Genomic DNA, 23,659 nt, shown 5'->3' with positions numbered 1-23,659 from the left:
TGAGGCTCCTGACTGCTCCCAGCCCAGGGACTCGAACAAAAGGAGGCCTGATGAACCCTCAAATTTGTCCTTTGTTATGGGCTCAGCAGGAGTCTTAAATAAGAAAGCCCGTCCCAGCGTGCACGTTTTTACTTGTTGCAGATGGAAAGCAGACAACGTGCAGGCGCTGCTGAATGTGTCCCGGTGTTTCGAAATTACACTTGGACGAGTTCAGCACATTATTCAGTGGGGCCCAAATTCTTGGCAGGGTGGACGGCGTTCAACCTGTGAAAAAAGTGGGTGGACACAGTCCACCCAGGAGTACCCCCAACTCGTGCCATGTTACTCCTACAATTCCAATAACTCAGCACATCCAGTGATACAACAGAAATTGTTGTATTGATAGTACAAGGAGAATCGAAAAAAATACATAATTTGATATGCGTGATGTAATACACTGTGGTTGAATCGGTATATGTAACCATATACCTGAAACCATGAAATGCATTCATGTCACACCTAAGGCTTGATTAGGAGTCTGGCGGGGGTGGTGCAGTTGTAGTTTCAGTCTCCCGACCACCCAATTACACGTAGGGCGGTCAGACCACCATTGTCCAGCAGCAGCCGCCAGGGAACTGACGTTCCCTGGTGGTGGTGTAGAGGCAGTTATATGCTTGGCTGAAGCATATTACAAGTTTCCTCTCCCCCACGGTTTTCATGGCGATTCCTCCTCCATAAAAACCATGGCAGAGGTGCCCCAGGGCCATATGGATGCACACAGGGGGGCACAACATGTCCCCCCCTTTGTGCATGCACACCAGCTCCTGCAAAGCATGGACTTTACAGTCCATGGCATGCAGGAACTGTTTTTGGCGTTCCTATTGCAGTGCCCATTTTTTTGAGGCACTGCCGTGGGAAAGTAAAAAAAAAGCTTGTCAGACACGAGAAACAATCATAATCTGGCGAGCGGCCCGACCATGGGTTTGGCAGTGCGGCAGCGAGGAGGACCTGGCGCAGCACCCTCAAACTCGTAATCAAGCCCATAGTTCAAATATACTCAAGTGCATGCAATATGACAGCTGTTAAACATGAGATAAATTACCCCACTGGACATTATAACTATATTGCATATCACCAAGGAGTTCCATGGCAATATTGAGGAACGAAGCCCAAGGCAGAGTTCCTTTATAATGGTCATGGAACTTCAAGACAATTTGCAATATCGTTTCAAAGTACAGCAGAGGATGTTTCATTTTTTATATATGGTCACACCATTGCCCTTTAAACAAACTGCGTAAGTTCGTCTTGCTATTGCTCTTTCATGTTCATTGCATAAAAGAAGAACACAAACAGAATCTAAACTACAAACTTAGAAGCACCGAAAAGCAATTAGTAAATTTTGCAAATTGATGGTACAAGAGGTTGCTGTAGCTGGGATTTTTAAATCTTAAACGTTGAGTACAATCATCATACAAACCCAGCCACTAGTTGTATGGAATTTTTTCTTCGTCAAGGAGAGGGGTCTAGTAGTAATCATTTACATTGATTTCCATAAACAGAAAAGACTAACGCTCCACAGGAAACAACAAATAGAATTGGATTGAATTTAAAGGGATTTATTAACAAATTAGTTTAATCCAAATCATAAGTTTATTAAATAGTTAAGTGTCAGTCGTTGTTATTACAGATCTCAATGGTCTACAAGTTGAGCTTTTCAAAATAAGCTGAGATACAACATTAACAAGAATTACAAATAGAATACAGAACATGCAACAGGTATATTCCATAAAGGAAATCCCCTAATCTAAATTAAGGAAGTAGAAATTTCAAAGGGCATTCAATTTGGGCAAAAAAGTAATGTGTCAGCTTCAGAAAATCAAAGGAAGGTTTTTCATGAGAGAATAGGAATGCTTGGACATGAAGTCTTTGCACTCAAGCAGTGGAGATCTGCAGAATAGAGAAGGGTCTTCTAAGTTCAAAGTCAGTAAACATCTCTGTAAGGAAGTCTCTGGGTGTTCTATGTGCCACCTAGTCTAAGGAATTCACAGTATTATAATTACATAAAGCACGAGTTACAACATTTCAGCTTGTTCCCATTCTCACTTTCCCATGTTATTACAATGGCCCAAGCATGGCTATGTCCTTAGTTTTTACACTGGACAGAATCTTGGGTAAAGTCAACTCTTCCCAAAGGTCTCCCTACCTGGCATCTCCTCCTCCTTCCAATGAGTACCTCACTACCAGTCATCTACTACATAGCAAATACCCTTTCACTAACTAGTAGAAAGCTTCTGGAAAAACACAGCATCTACAATGGGAAGAAACACATAACAGGTCAAACAGAATTGTGCAAGCCTCTTCACCTAAAACGATTAAATGTGAAATTCAAAATGGCTTTAATATTAGGCTAACTTATTTCATTACATCATGTCAACTCGTATGCTGCTCATAATAGCTAAGTGTGGTCACCTACTACAAATTATATGTTAAAATGTGTACATGTGATTTTAATGATGCAGATCACAATTTGCTCATAAACGAGTTAATTATGCAAAAGTAACATTTCTCTCTCTCAATATTTCTTCTCTGATGGTTATAATAGCCATCAAATTAAACACAAGATAATCTCAAAGAAACACTTCATTTTCATTTAATCAACAGACAGCAAAACAATACTCTTTTCCATTACTTTTTAAACAGGTATAACTCAATGAATAATAATAATCATGAATCAGACACATTTAATTAATGTTTTATTATTTGGTATATATTCATATCAAATCCTCCATCTAAACAAATCAATATTATATTGAGCTCCCTATACTACCACAAAATAAAACAACCACATACTCACACTTCAAGTCAATCACACACATTATCATAAATAAAGAAAAAACAAACTTTCCATTTATTAAAAACATTATTCAGAGTCCCACATATAACTAATATTAAATTGTATGGCTGGGTGTCAATAAGCATCAGTGTACATAGATGTAAATACAGAACTATTTTTTCTTTAGTCAATTAATCAATATATCAATGTACTCCATCAATTAACGTTAACAATATTTCACAGTCACAAAAATATGGGCAGAAAAAAAAAATGACAATTGCACCGATACAAGATCTCCAGGAAGGACCGCACCACCCGCCTGGGAGGAGGAATCGCCACCGTCCACAAATCCACCCTCTGCCTGAGCACACTCCCCGACGAGCCCACAGACCTGACGGAACACCTTCACTTCAAGAGACTGGCCAGCGCTACCTCCACCCTCCATAGAACCCTCATCTACCGACCCCCTGGACCCTGCGGACATTTCGCCAACTCCATCACAGACATCATCTCCCAGCATGCCACCGCGTCCACCAACTACACCCTACTGGGAGACCTCAACTTCCACCTCGACAACAAACTGGACCCCAGCACCACATCCCTCCTGGACAACCTCCACAACATTGGACTCCGTCAGATCGTGATCGAACCCACAGACTCAGCAGGACACACCCTTGACCCCCTCTTCACAACAGGAAACTCCATCACCTTCAGCCACACCACCGAACTCCCATGGACTGACCATCAATGCGTCCACTTCACCTTCAGAACACCCACCATCCACAGACACCAGCACTTGCTCCCATGAAGAAACTGGACCAGAATCACCGACGACCAGCTAAACTCATCACTCAGCAACTCCACCCCAACTATGGCGGAAAACGACGACCCCAATACCGCAGCCCGTACCCTGCACAGATGGATCTCCGACAGCGCCAACACCAAAGCCCCCCTCAAGAAAAACAACAACACCCACGTCAAGAAAGCTAGATGGTTCACCACCGAACTTCGAGAGTCCTGACGCACCTTCCGCCCCCTCAAAAAGGCCTGAAGGAACACCAAATCCACAGAAGCCCACAACAACTTCAGAGCCGCCACCAACGCCTACCACCAACTCATCAGAAAAACGAGGAAAAAAACGATTGAAGACAGAATCTCCACTCATGCTCACAACAGCAAAGAACTCTTCAACATTATCAAGGCGTTCGGCCACCAGCGAGTCCACCGACATCCCTCCCTCACAAGACCACTGAGACAAACTCAGCACCTTTTTCGACAACAAAATCAAGAGCATCTACCACAACTTCGACGATTGCAGTATCGTGAGGGATGTTAAGGCACATGCAGTGTGCATTCAAAAATTCATAGCTTTATTGTTCGTGTGCATGCATTCATGTGCTTGTCAAACACTCGAAACACAAACAGTATTGAAGGGATTTGCTGTCCCGCCGCGGACCGCCGCCGTTGGAGGCAGTGGTAAGTCGACTGCTGTGCGCTGCACCGCTTTGCTGTGGGATATTTATTTATTTATATATATATATATATATATATCTCTCGACCATGTCCCCTCAACCAGAAGGAACGGGCACACACACAGGCTTGCAGGGAAACGGCAATTTTTAATGAACAGGCATAATGCATTTCGGAGTAAGTTCCTTCGTCGGATGCCTTTTAAAACAACTAGTGTTGTCGGTGTCCAGATCTTTGTAGCGCCAGCTTCGCTCCGATAGGCGAAAACAGCATGGTGGGAGTGACATGGATTAAGTACCTTCCCTGTGTGGGTGGCGACCTCGTTCCCGCCATTAACACCACTGCTTAGCGCACAATATTGCTCTTCCCATAAGTCTTCATCCTGCCGCCATTCACCTCGGGAAATCCCGGCATGGATTAGCAATCAAAGTCCGTCGCAACTAGTGTTACTGATTGCAGGATTGGCGGCGGTACAGCAGCATTTTCAAGAACGTTGAAAGTCACCAAAGTTGCCACTTTACCTGCTGTACTTCTTTTAGGATGGGGTGCCAAGGTGCTAAGTGGCCATGCACCAAAATCTCTCGACCATGTCCCCTCAACCAGAAGGAACGGGCACACACACAGGCTTGCAGGGAAACGGCAATTTTTAATGAACAGGCATAATGCATTTCGGAGTAAGTTCCTTCGTCGGATGCCTTTTAAAACAACTAGTGTTGTCGGTGTCCAGATCTTTGTAGCGCCAGCTTCACTCCGATAGGCGAAAACAGCATGGTGGGAGTGACATGGATTAAGTACCTTCCCTGTGTGGGTGGCGACCTCGTTCCCGCCATTAACACCACTGCTTAGCGCACAATATTGCTCTTCCCATAAGTCTTCATCCTGCCGCCACTATCACAGATACCTTGCTCACGATCGTGAGCAAGGTATCTGTGATACCGAAACACGTAGATCAGCTTATGCCTGTATCCCGTGAAGTGAAATTGAGCAAATAAAGCGCAAAACAAGGTTGCTGAGAGTGCGTCCCAATTCTTCTTCCAACCCGGAGGGATTTCTGGTGGATGTTAAGCGGCGTGGTTCGGCCGCAGGGTCACGCACCCACGAGGAGCGCTGCATTGGCTCGGTAACCAGGAACCAAAGGAGTGGGATATATGTATATATGTATATTATCTACTGGCGGTCGCCAGTAGATAGTTATAGTTAGGACCCTGTTTCCATAGGAAATCCGCAACATTCTATTTGGAATAACTTTGGCGCCGGTCGACGAATCCTCGCGAAATTTTCAAAATAGGTGGGGCGCTACGCTCCGCTCCTACCCTGAAAGTCTCGGGGGGATTCGTCAAGCGGGGGCTGAGAAAAAAGGGGGGTCCCAAAACACGTTTTCCCATGCATTTTTCCATAGGACCTTTAGACACAGCTACAGCCCGAACGGCTGAACAGAGTTACTTGAAATTTGGCAGAGAGGTAGTCCTCAGGTCAAGGAAGTGCCTTTTGTAGGTTTGGTGTAAATCTGTTCAGTATATCCTGAGAAAATAGCATTTAAATCAATATATATATCTGAGCCAGCTTACGGTGCGCTTACCGTGCGCTTACGGTAAGCTTACCGTACGCGTACGGTGCCGTGCGCGAGCGCGATTCTGATTGGCTGTTAGATCTAAGTAAACATTCGAATCGGTCGAAACCAGGAAGCGGCGGCCGCCATTTTCTCTCTCGCACTCTGAGTGGGGCAGCAAAAACAAAGGCAAAAAAAATCTAAAGGGGCAGTGTATTCAGTTTCTAACCACCTAGCATTGATGTAGGTGTCCCCAAAGAACCCCCAAGGCCAAAAATTCAATGTTATTTTTTTTCGAAAAATCGCCGATTACGCTTACCGTACGCGTACGGTAAAAATTATTAAAAAAAAAAAAACTATCCACACTATCCACTCCCCGTGTGCAAAAGGTGCCCGAAGGGCACCATTTGTGCATGGGCAGTCTTTATCCGAAATTATGAAAGTTTACCTTTCACAACGAAGTGCATAATATGTCCTCCATGTGCGCACGGTGCGCGAAGCGCATCGTGCGTACATGGCCCATCCCGCGTAACGTGGGCACGCGGTGCGCGCAGCGCACCGGGTGACCACCGTGCGTGCACGGCACTAACTGCGTAAAGTGGGTGCGCGAAGCGCACCGCGTGCTCACTGTGCGCGCACGGTGCGCGAAGCGCACCGTGCGCGCACGGAACGAACTGCGTTAACTGGGCGCGCACGCCACGAATGGCGTAAAGTAACTTAGCATTTAAAAAACCGTACAAATTCACTGAAAAAACCATAGGTTTCACACACGTTATAGTTAGGAATTAGCATTTAAAAAACCTTGCAAATTCACTGAAAAAACCATAGGTTTCACACATGTTATAGTTAGCTGGACATTTTACTGATAAAAAACCAATGAAATTCCCCCGTTATAGTTAGTGCAGGCAACTATAACTCACGCGACCGCAATCCTCTGCTGATGACATATGTGTCTTTATGAAAAAAAAATATTTGTAATATATGTATAGCTAAAATTTAATGGAAGAAGACATGGGCAAATAAGTGTCTAAATACAGTATTAGCATCAGCAGAGGATTGCGGTCGCGTGAGTTATAGTTGCCTGCACTAACTATAACGGGGAAATTTCATTGGTTTTTTTTCAGTAAAATGTCCAGCTAACTATAACATGTGTGAAACCTATGGTTTTTTCAGTGAATATATATATATATATTATCTACTGGCGGTCGCCAGTAGATAGTTATAGTTAGGACCGTGTTTCCATTGGAAATCCGCAACATTCTATTTGGAATAACTTTGGCGCCGGTTGATGAATCCTCGCGAAATTTTCAAAATAGGTGGGGCGCTCCGCTCCTACCCTGAAAGTCTCGGGGGGATTCGTCAAGCGGGGGCTGAGAAAAAAGGGGGTCCCAAAACGCGTTTTCCCCATGCAATTTTCCATAGGGACCTTTAGTCCAAGGTACAGCCCAAACGGCTGAACAGAATTACTTGAAATTTGGCAGAGAGGTAGTCCTCAGCTCAGTGATGTGCCTTTTGCATATATGGAGTCAATCTGTTCAGTAGTTCCTGAGAAAATTGCAGTTAAAAGCACATACATATCTATAGCCGCGCATCGTGCGAGCACCCTAACGTGCGCGAGCGTAATTCTGATTGGTGGTTACATGTTAGTCAACGTTCGAATTGGTCGAAATCAGGAAGTGTCGGCCGCCGTTTTGTTTGTTTTCAGTGCGAGAGTGAAAAAGGAAGGTGGCGAATGTGAAAAGGGGGCAGGGTAGAGAGTTCCTGACCCCCTAGCCTTTGTCAGGGGGCCTCTGAAGGACCCCGAAGGCAGAAAAAAACATTTTAATTGTTTTTAAAAAAAAAAATCGTGGGGGTGCGCGCACGGTGAAAAAACAAACAAAAAAAATTAAAAATACAATTTTAATACGTCGTTTATTGTAAAATAAATATATAAAAAAATAATAATACATACATAACTTAGCATTTAAAAAAACGTACACATTCACTGAAAAAACCATAGGTTTCACACACGTTATAGTTAGGAATTAGCATTTAAAAAACCTTGCAAATTCACTTAAAAAACCATTGGTTTCACATGTTATAGTTAGGTGGATATTTCTCTCGTAAAAAACCAATGAAATTCCCCCGTTATAGTTAGTTCAGATAACTATAACTCGCGCGGCCGCCACTCTATCACAAGGATGATGTCATCAGTGATGTCATGAGTGATGCCACTGAACATGTAATGAGTGATGTAATATGTGACGTCATCAGCAGTGGATTGCGGTCACGCGAGTTATAGTTATCTGAACTAACTAAAACGGGGGAATTTCATTGTTTTTTTACGAGAGAAATATCCACCTAACTATAACGTGTGAAACCTATGGTTTTTTAAGTGAATATATATATATATATATAAATATATATTATCTACTGGCGGTCGCCAGTAGATAGTTATAGTTAGGATCGTGTTTCCATAGGAAATCCGCAACATTCTATTTGGAATAACTTTGGCCCCGATTGACGAATCCTCGCGAAATTTTCAAAATAGGTGGGGCGCTCCGCTCCGCTCCTTCCCTGAAAGTCTCGGGGGGATTCGTCAAGCGGGGGCTGAGAAAAAGGGGGGTCCCAAAACGCGTTTTCCCCATGCATTTTTCCATAGGACCTTTAGTCCAAGCTACAGCCCGAACGGCTGAACAGAATTACTTGAAATTTGGCAGAGAGGTAGTCCTCAGGTCAGGGATGTGCCTTTTGCAGGTCTGGTGTAAATCTGTTCAGTATTTCCTGAGAAAATAGCATTTAAAAGCATATATATATCTATAAGCGCGCACCGTGCGCGTACGGTAAAACTTACCGTACGCGCACGCTGCCGTGCGCGAGCGCGATTCTGATTGGTTGTTAGATTTTAGTAAACATTCGAATCGGTCGAAACCAGGAAGTGTCGGCCGCCATTTTGTCTCTCGCAGTCTGAGGGGCTGAAAAACAAAGGTGGAGAACGTGAAAAGGGGGCAGGGTGGACAGTTCCTGACCCCCTAGCCTTTGTCAGGGGGTCCTAGAAGGATCCCCAAGGGCCAAAATTTCCTTTAATTTTTTTGCGAAAAATCACGGAGTACGCGTCGCGTGCGCGTACGGTAGAAACGGAAAAATTCCGCGAACTGCGTAACGTGGGCGCGGAGCGCACCCACGCGCGGTGCGCGCCCCAAAAAAATACATAACTTAGCATTTAAAAAACCGTACAAATTCACTGAAAAAACCATAGGTTTCACACACGTTATAGTTAGGAATTAGCATTTAAAAAACCTTGCAAATTCACTTAAAAAACCATAGGTTTCACACATGTTATAGTTAGCTGGACATTTCACTCGTGAAAAACCATTGAAATTCCCCCGTTATAGTTAGTGCAGGCAACTATAACTCACGCGACTGCAATCCTCTGCTGATGACGTCAGATATTACATCACTGATGACATATGTGTCTTTCTGAAAAACAAATATTTGTAATATATGTATAGCTAAAAATTAATGGAAGAAGACATGGGTAAATAAGTGTCTAAATACAGTGATGTAATATCTGACGTCATCAGCAGAGGATTGCGGTCGCATGAGTTATGGTTGCCTGCACTAACTATAACGGGGGAATTTCAATGGTTTTTCACGAGTGAAATGTCCAGCTAACTATAACATGTGTGAAACCTATGGTGTTTTAAGTGAATTTGCAAGGTTTTTTAAATGCCAATTCCTAACTATAACGTGTGTGAAACCTATGGTTTTTTCAGTGAATATATATATATATATTCTTATATATATATATATATATATATATATATATATATATATATATATATATATATATATATATATATATATATATTCACTGAAAAAACCATAGGTTTCAGGGGTGTTATAGTTAGCTGGACTTTTCACTTGTACAAAACCATTGAAATTCCCCCGTTATAGTTAGTTCAGCTAACTATAACTCGCGCGCCCGCAATGCACTGCTGATGACGTCACATATTACATCACTCATGACATGGTCAGTGACATCACTCATGACATCACTGATGACATCTCAAATGACATCACTGATGACATCACTGATGACATCATCCAGTGAATGTGTGTTTTTCTGAAAATTAAATATGTTTTATATATGTATATCTCAAGGTCGATGGAAGAATAAATGGGTATATAAGTGTCTAAATGGATGATTTGTTTTTGAAAAATTGATTGTGTAACTGACTGATTAAGTGTATCATAGTGAATACATGGCTTAGTGAGTAATGTTTAAATATGTAAATATCTGTATCAGTCTCTCACTTTGTGTATAAGTGGCTGCATGGGTTGGTGAGTAGCTACATGGGTGTCTATATAGGTTATTAGTTGGTTTTTTGAGTATCAGTCTGAGTGTCTGCATGGTTCGGTGGGGGGTATTACATAGTGCATAGGTGCATGAATTAGTGACTCACTGTTTGTATGTGTTGAACACAGCATGTGTGCAGGACTGTATGGGTGGATGAGTGTGTGTATGGGTGTGTTAGTGAGTGAATGACTGTCTCAATAGTGTCTTTATGAGTAACTACATATGTTTTAAACTAGTATATGTGACTATTGGTGTATATATGTGAGTATATGTGAGAGTGAGAGATTGAAAGAGTTCCTGTATGAATAAGTATGTGTTTCTATAAGTGATTGTTTAAAAGACTAAGTATGTGTAAGTTTCCGTAGAAGTAAGTATGGTGGTGTGTGTATAACTGTATATGCAAGTAAATGTATGTTTGATTCTTTATTAGCATGAGTGACTATGTGTGTGAGTAACTCTATGGATGAGTGGCATTTTGTAACAGGATGTATAGGTGTATGAGTACATATGATGAGTGAGTACATGTATGAGTGACTGTATAGGACTGTTGGTGAATGAGTGGATGTGTATGTGGATCTTAGAATTACTGAAGAGGTTGTTGTAACTGGTATTGGTATGTCCATTGTTTTGAAAATTTTAGTCTCTATTTTTGAATGTGTGTATCAAAGGTTATATTAGGGTGAGAGGAGGTCTGCCACTCTATCACAAGGATGATGTCATCAGTGATGTCATCAGTGATGTCATTTGAGATGTCATCAGTGATGTCATGAGTGATGTCACTGACCATGTCATGAGTGATGTAATATGTGACGTCATCAGCAGTGCATTGCGGGCGCGCGAGTTATAGTTAGCTGAACTAACTATAACGGGGGAATTTCAATGGTTTTGTACAAGTGAAAAGTCCAGCTAACTATAACACCCCTGAAACCTATGGTTTTTTCAGTGAATTTCTGAGGTTTTTTAAATGCTAATTCCTAACTATAACGTGCCTGAAACCTATGGTTTTTTCTGTGAATTTCAAAGGTTTTTTAAATGCTAATTTCTAACTATGCCTACAGAGATAGGACATGTGAAGAAAGAAGAAAAAATGCACAGAAAGAAACAAAAGAAGTGCAGAAAGAAGCAACAGAAGTCCTCAAATACGAAGATAAGTGCAGGAAGAAGGATAACGTGCAGAAAGAACAAAAAGAAGAGCAGAAAGAAGCCTTGTTGCAAAATCATCCTGTACCCTCAACTTTTTCAGACGGATACTGGTGGTAACTGAGTCTGACTAACCAGTCCTAGAGCCAGTGCTATGTTAAAAGACACTTAGAATACAGTGAAAACACCTACATACACTAGGGAACATTATGCGTTGGGGTCCCCCTGTGATTAGCATGACCTCCTCTGTAAGCCCCTAGTGTATAATAGGGCATGGGGATTAAAACTACCTCTTAAAACAGGCCACAGGGCGTTTTTGCACACGTTAACTCAGGCCCCGTCCCCTCCCTTCACCACTGTGTAAACACGCCCTGTGTCCATTTTTAGTTGGGAGATTAAGTTCATTTGAATCCTGAGGGTCCCTAGGGTCCAACTAGCCCACTAGGTACCTCCAGTAAGTGCCACAGAGCTGCGTTGCAGAGAGGTGTAAAAAGTGGCACGGCCTGGACCACCTCTCTGCAATGCAGCTCAGTGGCGCTTACTGGAAGCACTTGGTGGGCTAGTTAGCCCCCAGGGGCCCTCAGTATTGAAGGGAAATTATATCCCCAATTTAAAACGTGCCATAGTGCGTGTTTGCACACGTCACCTCAGGCCCCGTCCCCTCCCTTCACCACTGTGTAAACGCGCCCTGTGGCTGTTCTAAGTTGAGAGATTAAGTCCCCCTGAATCCTAAGGGTCCCTAGGGTCAAACTAGACCACTAGGTACCTCCAGTAAGCGCCACAGAGCTGCGTTGCAGAGAGGTGTAAAAAGGGGCTTGGCCTCAGAACACCTGGCTGCAGCGCAGCTCCCTGGCGCATACTGGAGATGCCTGTTGGGGGCGCGTTTGCAGAGTGCTGCACGGAGGGGGCATGGCCTCCGGCACGATGCCAGTCTTTTATTTATTTTAGTTTTTTAAGAATGGGGGCTGTTTGGTTCCCCTTCTTATTCTAATTTATTGGCCCTGATGACCCCATCCCCCAGGGCCAGTCTCCTAATTATATTTTTTTGACCCCAATCCCCAGGGCCGGTCACTGTTTTTTATTATTTTTTAAAAATATATATTTATAGACACACCTAGGACATGCTGGACAAACCGTACGTACCTATCACCATGACGATTTGCGTGATATTCATTAAAAGGCGACTATGCATGCAATGAATCCACGTGGAATGTATTTACACCACTAGTGAAGCTCTGACATGTCTGATGCCCTACCGTGCCTAATCCACTGATGTGCTGCCACTGCCCTCAATTTAGTATGATGTACCAGTCCACTCCTCCTGCCCTCCATTGCCCAATTCTATGCCCCATCATTGACCTCCTGCTTAAACTCTGTGCTTAGCTTGCTGCCCCTATTCGTCTTCCCCCTGCCCTCCGATGTCTTTGTGCATGCCCCTGCTCCATCCTTTTTGCCCACCATGTCCCATGGACCTGCCACTCCTATCTACTCTGAGTGTTCTGTTGAGCTGCCACTCCCCTCCCACCTGCCTAGCATTGTCAGATGACTGTAACCTGTCCCTGCCACCTCCACCCTGCCTGTCCACATGCCATGCCCCTATCCTCTTCCTCCTGTCCTACATGGTCCATTGTACTGCCACACCCTTCTGCCCTCCCTGGTCTGTTGTGCTGCAACTGCTCCTCCTGCCTGCCCCGTGTGGTCTGTTGTGAGGTCCCTTCCCCTGAACTTTCTTGTCTGTGCACAGGTCCTGACCCTCCCTTCTATCCTCCATCGTCCTTTGTGCATGCCCCTCCACCCTCCTTCTTGCCCATCATAGCCATTGTGCTGCCACTAACCCTCCCACTTGCCATGCATGGTCTTCTGTGCTGCCATGGCCCCTCCCACCTTCCCTGTGTGGTCAGTTAGCTGCCCCTGACCCCCTCCCACCTTCCCTCCATGGTCTGTGTGTATGCCATCACAGTCTCAATGTTGCTCTTCATGGTGTGTCTTGCTTCTAGTGCCCATCCTGCCTGACCTCCATGGCTATCTTGCTGCTCCTGCCCTGCCCCCTTGCCCCCAGCCCTACTCCCTCCCTCCTGGCTTGTCTGTTCCATTGTAATGCCCCTGATCCGTCCCTCCTGCCCTTTATGGTCTGTTATGCTGCAGCTTTCTCTCCTGTCTGTCCATTATGGTCAGCTAGCTACCATTGCCTCTTGCCCCTCTGTTCTCTGTTGTCCATGTGCATGGTCCTGTCCCCTCCCTCTTGCTTTCTATGGATTGTTGTGCTGCACTCCCGTCCTGCATGCCCTGTGTGGTGTATTGTGCTGCTGCAAACCCTGATGCCTGCCCTGCAGGGTCAGTTTGGTGCACCTCTCCATGTCCCTCCTGTCCTCTGTTATCCAAGTCCATGTCCCTATCCCATTTCCTTCCATGATCCAATGTACCATACTTGCGAACATTTTGAACTTGGTAAGAGGGAGATTTTGAAAAAAAACTGGGGTATTGATTTTCCCCTTTGAGTTACATTGAAAAAGAGGATATTGTAGACAGGAGACAGATCAAATAAAGCCCATTTGAGCTTAAAAACATTGGACGTTTCCTGGCTGAATCGGGTCTGTTGGCATGTATGGTTGTACTACCATTGCCTCTTCCTTCTGCCCACAATGGTCTATTACATTGCCACAGCCTTGAAGGAGGGTAGATTTTGTATCACAGGGGGCCCCTGACCCGTTCTGTCCACACCTGAAGTATGAGACCCTTGTCCTTGCCCTGCCAGCTGCATTTGTAGGCCGTATTAAATTGACCAGCGGGTCCTGTGTTGCTATATAATTATCCTGAGACATCCTTACCACTCAGCCAGCATAAAACCCCTGTGTAGGCCCTTCTGTTCAATATGTAGGCCTCTTTGTTAAATTGACCATAGCTCTGCAATTTTAGTGTATAGCAGTCTGAAGGCAGGTCTGCGAGGCCTTCTGATCCAAACTAGTAGCCCCCACCCTACCCGAGTGCTCCGTGCTCGGTATCAAAGTTCAACATCCCCCTGAAGCTGTCGACATACAGTAGGCTGCATCCTGGACTGGTACTTGCTTCCTGGGCAGGTTTCCCGCTTTTAAGGAAGTGGCAACCGCAGAGCGTCAAGTTAGGAGAACTGAGGAGATTTTATACATGAATATATTGAATTCCCGTACAATACCCATTATTTTCTGCTTGCTCTATGGAACTTACGATAAGCGATTGGCCTGAGAGACTGACCTTTTCACCCAGTCCATTGTCAGCATTAAGTGGGTAAATGACGAAATGTCTGGTAAAATCTGCAGACGAAGCTTTTGGGTAGCATACGTAGGTAGATGTAGCGTGCAAAGGAGCCCACAAAATTATATAAAAAGGGAGCACCCGCAGATATCGACGGACTACCTCGCCGTCTGTATGTAGGTTAACAGGCAGTGCAGGTTTTCCCCAAGAGCTGGGAGCTCTTGTCTTCCTTTGCTTAAAATGTCTTGCTCTGCTTTGCTTGAAGTATCTTATTCTATTTTACCTATATGAAATGTCATGTTATGTTTAACCATTGTTCTCTTTACTTTTGCATTTAAAAGATTTTGTATTGTAATTGCAGGAATGCTTGCTCTAAGAGTAAACGTGAGTGTTCCTAGGTAACATTTTCCTTGGTGTAACTTGTTTCTCATGATGCATTTATAGATGTGTTTTCTCTCTCTCTCTGTCAGTACATTAATTGAGATACAGAGAATATTATGACAGCTGTATGATTATCTGGATTCTGTATTTTGTACTTTATGTCTCTATTCTGCGGTTTCTTTGAAGTTGCATCTTCTCATTAAACTGCCATTGTATTCTGCCTCCAATTCCATGTCTCATATGTCTGTTTTCTTCATTTTTGGAGCAAGCGTTCCTAGGCACCCCGGCTCAAATTAAGGTGCCCCTTTTGTCCCTGACTCACTCTCCTGCTCAGTTCTGTGGTGGCTCCCGGGGATCTGGGGACCGCCCCTAGCTTCCTTGACCCGTAATAGATCTTCCCTCCAACAGCCTCTCTTGCAAGTCCTGTATTGTTGGTTTGTTGCCCCTGCCCCCCTTTCCACTGCCCTCCATAGTCTGTTGTGCTTCCACGGCCCTTCCTGCCTGCTCAGTGTGGTTAAATTGTTGCCTTTGCACCCTCCTACCTGCCTTCAATTTTCAGAGTCCGTGCCCCTGGCCTCTGCCTCTCAACAGTATCCTAATGAACAACTAGATTGCTAACATTCTATATTTATTACAAAAGTGTGGAACGCCTGACATCATCTTGATGTAATCAAAACTGTAATACCTAGAGCATTTCCTTTAGAAATTACATATATGAGAGGGTCTTATTGGCATCAAAATTATGGTTAGTGCTCTAAAAGACTAAAATAAGGACATATTTTCTGAGTTTTCAAATAGCGACAAAGCACTTTTAAATTATTTGTTATCTTTATGTTTTTTTATCCAGTTGACCACTTGATTAAATGTTGCACTTAGGGGAGAGGATGTGGTGTTACTTCCAGAACTGCAGACTTTGCAACTGGGGAACCAGGTTGAAGTTTCTGCTTCAGCTCGACATTCTGTGATTCTGGTCAAATCACTTAGTCTCCCCATGTCTACAACCAAAATGAATTTGTTCTTGTGTGATGTAACCAATGCTCATGTAAAGCACTCCAATACCTGACAAGTCTGCACTATATAACACTGCAAAAACACAATATAATAAGGGTTTTGCACACTTCTGTCATTGGGCTTTATTTGGGCTACATCTGGGTGATTTTGGGCTACATTTGGGCTCTTTTGTCTCCGGTGGCCATCTTGGGAGATTTATTTGTTATGAAGTTTCCTAATTTCCTCATGTACTGCAGTCTCCTCAGTAGGAAATGCTTTCAGTTTTTTACTTTGATTCCATCATGAAGGTATTCAGATATGTCACACATTTGCCATAAATTCTGAATGTTAGCACTCTAGTTGCTCATTAGATCACTGTAGTAAAACTACTGCACCATGGAAGTCTGCTCCTGGTATTAAAAGTGCATGTTTCAGTCTGCATGTCAGAATTTTTTAATGAAATAGAAGAGGATTTGAGAAGTCACTCAAAATGTGCCCTCATTTTCTTTCTTCAGCATTAATCATAATTTCTATGGCAAAATGAACCTCCTCATTGTGTTCCTTTTTAAATTAAATGTTTTAAGTGTTACCAGTTTATTCCAATCAAGATGGCTTCAGGTGTGCCATACTTTTGTCATAATGAAGACAGTAAGCGCTCTAGTTGTTTTTAAGAACATTCTGGGACATTCTGTCATTGGGCTATACTTGGGCTACATCTGGGTGATATTTGGGCTACATTTGGGCTCTTTTGTCTCTGGTGGCCATCTTGGGAGACTTATTTGTTATGAAGTTTCCTAATTTCCTCATTTACTGCAGTCTCCTCAGTAGGAAATACTTTCAGTTTTTTACTTTGATTCCATCAAGAAGGCATTCAGATGTGTCACACATTTGCCATAAATTCAGAATGTTAGCACTCTTTTTGCTCATTAGATCACTGTAGTAAAGCTACTGCTCACCAGGGAAAACTGCTGCTGGTATTGAAAGTGCATGTTTCAGTCTGCATGTCAGAATTTTTTAATGAAATAGAAGAGGATTTGAGAAGTCACTCAAAATGTGCCCTAATTTTTCTTTCTGCAGCACTAATCATACTTTTTATGGAAAAATGAACCCCCTCATTTTGTTCCTTTTTAAATTAAATGTTTTAAGAGTTACCACTTTAATCCAAGCAAGATGGCTTCAGGTGTGCCATACGTTTATCATAAGTAGGACTGTTAGCGCTCTAGTAGTTCTTTGGAACACTCTGGGAAGCTGCAGTAGAACACAAAGGAATCAACTGACAGTCTCTGCCCTTGTTAGATGTACATGTTTTACTGAGAATGTCAGACTTCATTCTCACATGACTGAGAAAGATAATGTGAATTTACAGAAAATAAGCTCTCAGTTTAGCCTATAGATCACCTTCCAAACCTCTGTGGTAAAAGCATGAGAAAATATTTTTCTCTCAATCATGATATCCCAGCAGAAGGCTTTTTCACATGGTGAAATCACCTCAGAACATACCACAATTCCTAAAATGAGTATGGTACCATCAACAAATGATTTATAATGTAACTAAAGTCTTAAAACCTTCTATTAACTGCAATGCTTTTTAATGAGGTGCTATCATGTATATTGGTCCCAAGATGGCTGCCAACACTTCTTGGATGAAGTGCTGACAGCCAATCAGATCTCAGGATGAGATGTGTGGTTAGGCTCCGCCCACATATATATATGCTTTTAAATGCTATTTTCTCAGGAAATACTGAACAGATTTACACCAGACCTGCAAAAGGCACTTCCTTGACCTTATGGCTACCTCTCTGCCAAATGTCAAGTAATTCTGTTCAGCCGTTCGGGCTGTAGCTGTGTCTAAACGTCCTATGGAAAAATGCATGGGGAAAACGCGTTTTGGGACCCCCCTTTTTTCTCGGCCCCTGCTTGACGAATCCCCCCGAGACTTTCAGGGTAGGAGCGGAGCGTAGCGCCCCACCTATTTTGAAAATTTCGCGAGGATTCGTCGACCGGCGCCAAAGTTATTCCAAATAGAATGTTGCGGATTTCCTATGGAAACAGGGTCCTAACTATAACTACCTACTGGCGACCGCCAGTAGGTAATATATATATATATATATATATATATACAAGAAACGAGGACACAGTGGGGATTGTCTCGGCGGTCATTTATTCACCATAGCAGGACAGGGCATAATGCATTTCGGCGTTGGCCTTCATCAGATGCCTGGTTGCACTAGGATGCACTCGCTCCCTCGTTTGAAAGTCACAATGCACTCCCATTGGTTGGAGTGTAGCAGACTCCGCCCCTTTTTCCACCAGTCTGCAAACGTGCCTCTTGGCACTCTGCTGGTGGGGCGATGAGGTCCTCTTGTGTCCTGAGGACCTCAGGACACAAGTGGACTTCATCCGCTGAGCAGCAGTGCACCAGGAGCCGCGTTTGCAGAGTGGTGGAAAACGGGGCATGGCCTCGAACCACCTCTCTGCAATTCAGCTCTGTGGCAGTTACAGGAGGTACCTGGTGGGCTAGTTGGCCCCCAGGGACCCTCAGGTTTCAAGGGGACTCAATCCCCCAACCCAGAACGCACCAGAAGGTGCGTCTGCAGAGTGGTGGAGAAAGGGGGCGTGGCCTGGTATAAGAAGTTAGTAATCCTGCTGTGTGGGATTTACTGGAGGTAATAGGAGGGGTAGTTGGCCCCCAAGGTTGACATTGGGGGTTAACTACCCCTCCTGTTACCTCTAGTAAATCCCACACAGTGGGATTGCGAAGAGGTATTCGGAGGCCACTCTCACCTTTCTCCACCACTCTGCAAACGCGACTGCTTTGTTAAAGTTAGAAATTAGCATTTAAAAAACCTTAGAAATTTACTGAAAAAAACATCGGTTTTAGGGATGGTATAGTTAGAAATGAGCATTTAAAAAACCTTAGCAATTCACTGAAAAAACCATAGGTTTCAGAGGCGTTATAGTTAGTTGGACATTTTACTCATACAAAACCAGAGAAATTCGGATGTTATAGTTAGTAGAGCTAACTATAACTCGTGCCCCCGCAATGCACTGCTGATGACGTCACATATTACATCACTCATGACATGGTCAGTGTCATCACTGATGACATCACTGATGACATCTCAAATGACATCACTGACATCAAAGACGCGTCCCCATCTCTCCTCCTTTTTTGAAACAGGAACTCAAAGGGACACGCGGCACAGCTCCAGTAATGCAGCATAGTTACTTTACTTAATCAATTCCATTAAAAACAGGATACTAACTGACCAACGCTTTTTGGCTGCAGCCTTCCATAGGGTCATAGAGGTTCATGTGTACAAACTGCCTTTTTAAGACGGGCCACCACCATTTTCACAAGTGTACCTTTTAAAAAACAAATGAAGGACTGGGCCACTGTTTTAACATTCACAATATACTATGTTCACCACATTCCTTTCAGAAAATGGAGTTCTACTCACTGTAAAGTACAATAATTCCATTGTATAGCATAGAAATTGCTTTTTTTATTCTGTCATAGAATGAGTAAGGAGTGATACCTTCCTAGAATCAGAAACATTATTGTACATTGCCTAAGGGGAATTGTACCACATAGTATTTTATCAACCTTGAGATATTTTCAACAAACACATTGTCCATTTTCATTAGTTCCACCGTACCTAGTTTAATCTTGTGCATACTAAATATCCCATCAAGTGTGTATACAATATCCATATGCAAATTGAAACTTACAAATGTGTGAAGAGGGCAATTGTGCATAATAGCAATTCCTATATTACGGCAGTATGCATATTGCCTTAATCCCAATGCATCTGCATTTACCAACATTGTACAGTTTTGCAAGTTGAATAAGCAAACAGCAAGATTTGCAAATAGCAAATATAGCAATGTCCCATCAAGCATGTATACAATATCACTGTGCAAAATGCAATTTACAAATGGGCAATTCCTGTATTGGAGATTATACATATTGCACTAATCCCAATACATCTACATTTAACAACATTGTGCAGTTTTGCAAGTTGAATGTGCAAACAGCAAGATGATCAAATAGCAAATGTAGCAATAATCCTATATCTGTCAAACATCAATTAGCTGCACTGCCTCTCAGTTGGATTAGTTAACCACTCAGCCCTTACTGATACTCAAGGCCAATTCCGAAAAGGGTTAATACATGACATAATGTCCTGTAGAAGTTGAATGAAAACAGGCAATTTCTTAGTGAAGTACTCATCTGAAAATATCGAGACAACGTCTTCTGTAAAGGTTCCCAGAGAACTTTTTCGTGCAGAGATTCCTTCTTCCATTATGTCATCAAGTTCCTTTCACCAACTGTTCCTAGAGTGGAGATACTCAAAGGGACGCAGCCTAACCTATTGTGCCCCTAATTTTGTTGTTGTTCTCAACTGCATTTAAACACTCCCCCGATATCTTCTTGTTTGTAAATTGCATGGTTTCTTATAAAGTGCTTAGTGCCTGAAGTCTAAACACAAGAGGTCGCAGCCCTGTTTCGAATGTTACTACCTCTTCAAGTGGCCAGCAAATTTCACTCTCTGGGCATGGGAGACATGTATTGAGTTAGGCAATCCACCACATTTGACAGCAGTTTTGGTGATCAGAATCACCTTGTAGGGTCCTTTCCACCATGACTTCAAATATCACTTCCAAATGTGTTCCTTTACTTGATCCCGGTCACTAGGACTAAGGTCATGGCATTGCTCTTGAATCAGAATTACAGTAACAGCTCTAACATGGTGAGAGACAGAATATACCAAATCAGCCAGTTCTTTGCAGTAGTAAAGAATCTTGTCATCTGTGATACTTACAAGCACATTCGCAGGCACAGCAGGCAGTGTCATGGCACGTCCCATGAGTATTTCATGTGGCAACAATCCCGTTTTTCATACAAGAGTGATTTGGAGAATCATCAACACCAAAGACTGAGCATCTGACGATTAAAAAAAAAATGGACGCAAACACATTGGATTAATGAGATTTCAGTGTCCCATTAATCTGTTGAACAATTCCCGAAGTTTCTGGTCTATAGCTGCAATGCAATCTTTATTCCACTTATAGTGCCACACACACCATTCTAAGCATCTCATTATTAAAATGAGTCTGTCTGTCTGACTCCAGACAAACCAGAAATTCAAACCTTGGTATAAGTTCTCACAACAGCAGTCTGACACAACAGTGATACTGTCATTTCTCTATGTTTGATTGACTTCCAACCATCGGGAGAAAATTAACACTATGACCAGGACATATCTCTGCCTGTTACAGACTGGCATCTCAATGAAATCCAACTGCATTCTGTTCAAGGGTCCGCCTGGTCTGCCTATGTGACTCATGGCTAAAGGGGTCCTTCCCCCTATATTCATTTGCTGAAAGGTCATGCACCTATGGCACCATTCCTCAGTTAGAAGTTTACATTGGGGGTTGAACCAACTCTGCCCCAACAATCTCACCATTGCAAATGTGTAGTCATTGGGAACAACAAATTATCAGGCAACACAGTTTTTCCATCAGCTGAGACCCAGTTCTCATTTGCATTCTTAACGCATCCTGCTTTAACCCATTCTTGTTACTCCGCTTCTGACACTTCTTCTGGCAATCTCTTGATTTACTCCCAAGTATCAGCAGCAGTCAACAGCATGCACAAATTGGTGTCCTCATAAGATTCATTTGCATACTTTACTTTAAGTGCGCATGCCACAATTGTGCAATAGCAATCAACTCGTCATCGTATCTCTTTCCAGAGATTACATAGTCATTTTCACTTCTGTGGGTTACACATTTAACTCTAGCAATTTCTTGAGGCAATTGCTAAGCTTCCAATAATCTCATCAAATATTCCTCATTCCGGATGGGAAATCCAGATGAAATCATGAATCCCCTTAGTGACCATAACTATCCAAAGTCATGGACGTCATCAAAGCAAAATTGACTATCATGAATATTTTTACCCTCAATTGGTCTGAGAGAGAACAGGCTCTGGTAAGAAGTGACCAGTTCTGCTACTTGAGCAGAGGTGACACCTCGGAGCCAGGAGGCTTCCACCACATCATGAACTGTACAGACAGCATAAGCTGCTCTCAAATCTCCCGTGCTAGCACTTAAAAACAAGCATTGGCATAGCCAATAGGTCTCGCCTTTGGGACCTTATAAGTGTTTAGCCATGCAACAGTTGCATAACTAAATACTTATAAGGTCCCAAAAGCGAGACCTATTGGCTATGCAAAGCGGCCCTGCGGCTGCGAAAGTGATTGCAATCGCGATCACGATCAAACATCAAAGCGGCCGCGAAAGTGAAAGTAATCGCGGTAAAGCGCGGCATGCGCTCCCGCGCAAATGCACTGTAGCTCTAGGCTGGCCTGGTAGCACTTTTTTAAGCCCTCTCAATACGTCTCGCCAGACCAGGGCATGCGCTGGGTCAGGCGAGACCTAATGAGCCATCAACAAACATTACATAGTAAGACTCATTAAAGGGGTTCATCCTTAATATCAGGTCGTGGCTTGGGGCATACATTCGTGACATCAAGACAGTCATACTCAACCTCTTCCTCACCAATTTCATTCTCAGGCGTTGGTAACAGTGTAGCTGGATTAAGGGTTTGACATCTTTTCAAATAAACATTTTCAGCAGTCAGAATCAATTGTTCATACTTTGTGAGCTTGCTACTTGACATATACTGTGTCTTAATACATGTAAGTAAAATATTCACTGAATGCAGGACTATCACTGTGAGAGGATGTAGCACAACTATACTCTTGCGTCTCTCAATACTGACACCTACCGTTGGAACTTCTTTAAGGCAGTTGGGCAGTCCTGCAGCTACAGGGTCAAGGGTAGTTGAGAAATCCGCCACAGGTTTTCGAGAGTCACCATGCAACCGACTAAGCACTCAGAGAGCGCAGGCTCCATCTTACTGCAAAACAGAGTGAACATTTTACTGTGATCAGGCATTTCTAGTTCCGGTGCACGACAAAGACTTTCTCTCACCGCTAGGAATTTTTTTAAGCAATCAATGTCCCATGGAAGTGGATCAGGCACATCCTTGTGCGGCAGCCTCAGTAAAGGCTTGGCCATTAGTGAAAAGTTAGTATCCACTGTCTACAGTAGCCCACCATTCCCAGAAGCATCCTGTCTTCTCTCTGCATATTAGGTGGGTTCATTTTCAAGATAGCAGTAATTATCTCTTGTGACACCTTCCTTGCTCCTTTCTAAATGAGATGTCCTGACACAGGACCTAATTTTAACAATATTACAATGTGTCAGGGCTCAAAAGGGCAATAGTATTCTGTTTGCAGGCTTCTTGTGTTCTTGACGTCACAAGCATGCACACAAGAACAGAATTACATGGCATTTGTAAAGACTCTATATTCTTATTCAAGATCTGATTAAAGATACACCCTTGTGGAACTCGGCACCATGCCAAAACTCTATTTTTGAACTAGAATGAAAATAAACCTGATTTTCGTCATGCAATGGCATTGAGAAAAACGTCTAGCAGAGGTCGATCACTGTGAGCCCCTCAGCATCATAGGGTAGCTGAAATAATATTGTAGCTGGATTCGGTACCACGCAACAACATGGAATGACAATATTGTTAATCTTCCTTAAGTCGTGCACGGTTCTTATATTTTCCGTTTGGTTTCTGCAAGCCCATAATGGGAGAGTTGCATGGACTTCATACTGTCTCTCTCAAAATTCCTTGCTGTATCATAGACTCAATTGCTGGAGTGA

The sequence above is a fragment of the Triturus cristatus genome, chromosome 6 (genome assembly GCF_964204655.1).
Source record: "Triturus cristatus chromosome 6, aTriCri1.1, whole genome shotgun sequence".
Lineage (NCBI taxonomy): Eukaryota > Metazoa > Chordata > Amphibia > Caudata > Salamandridae > Triturus > Triturus cristatus.
Note: the sequence above shows the minus strand (reverse complement) of the source record.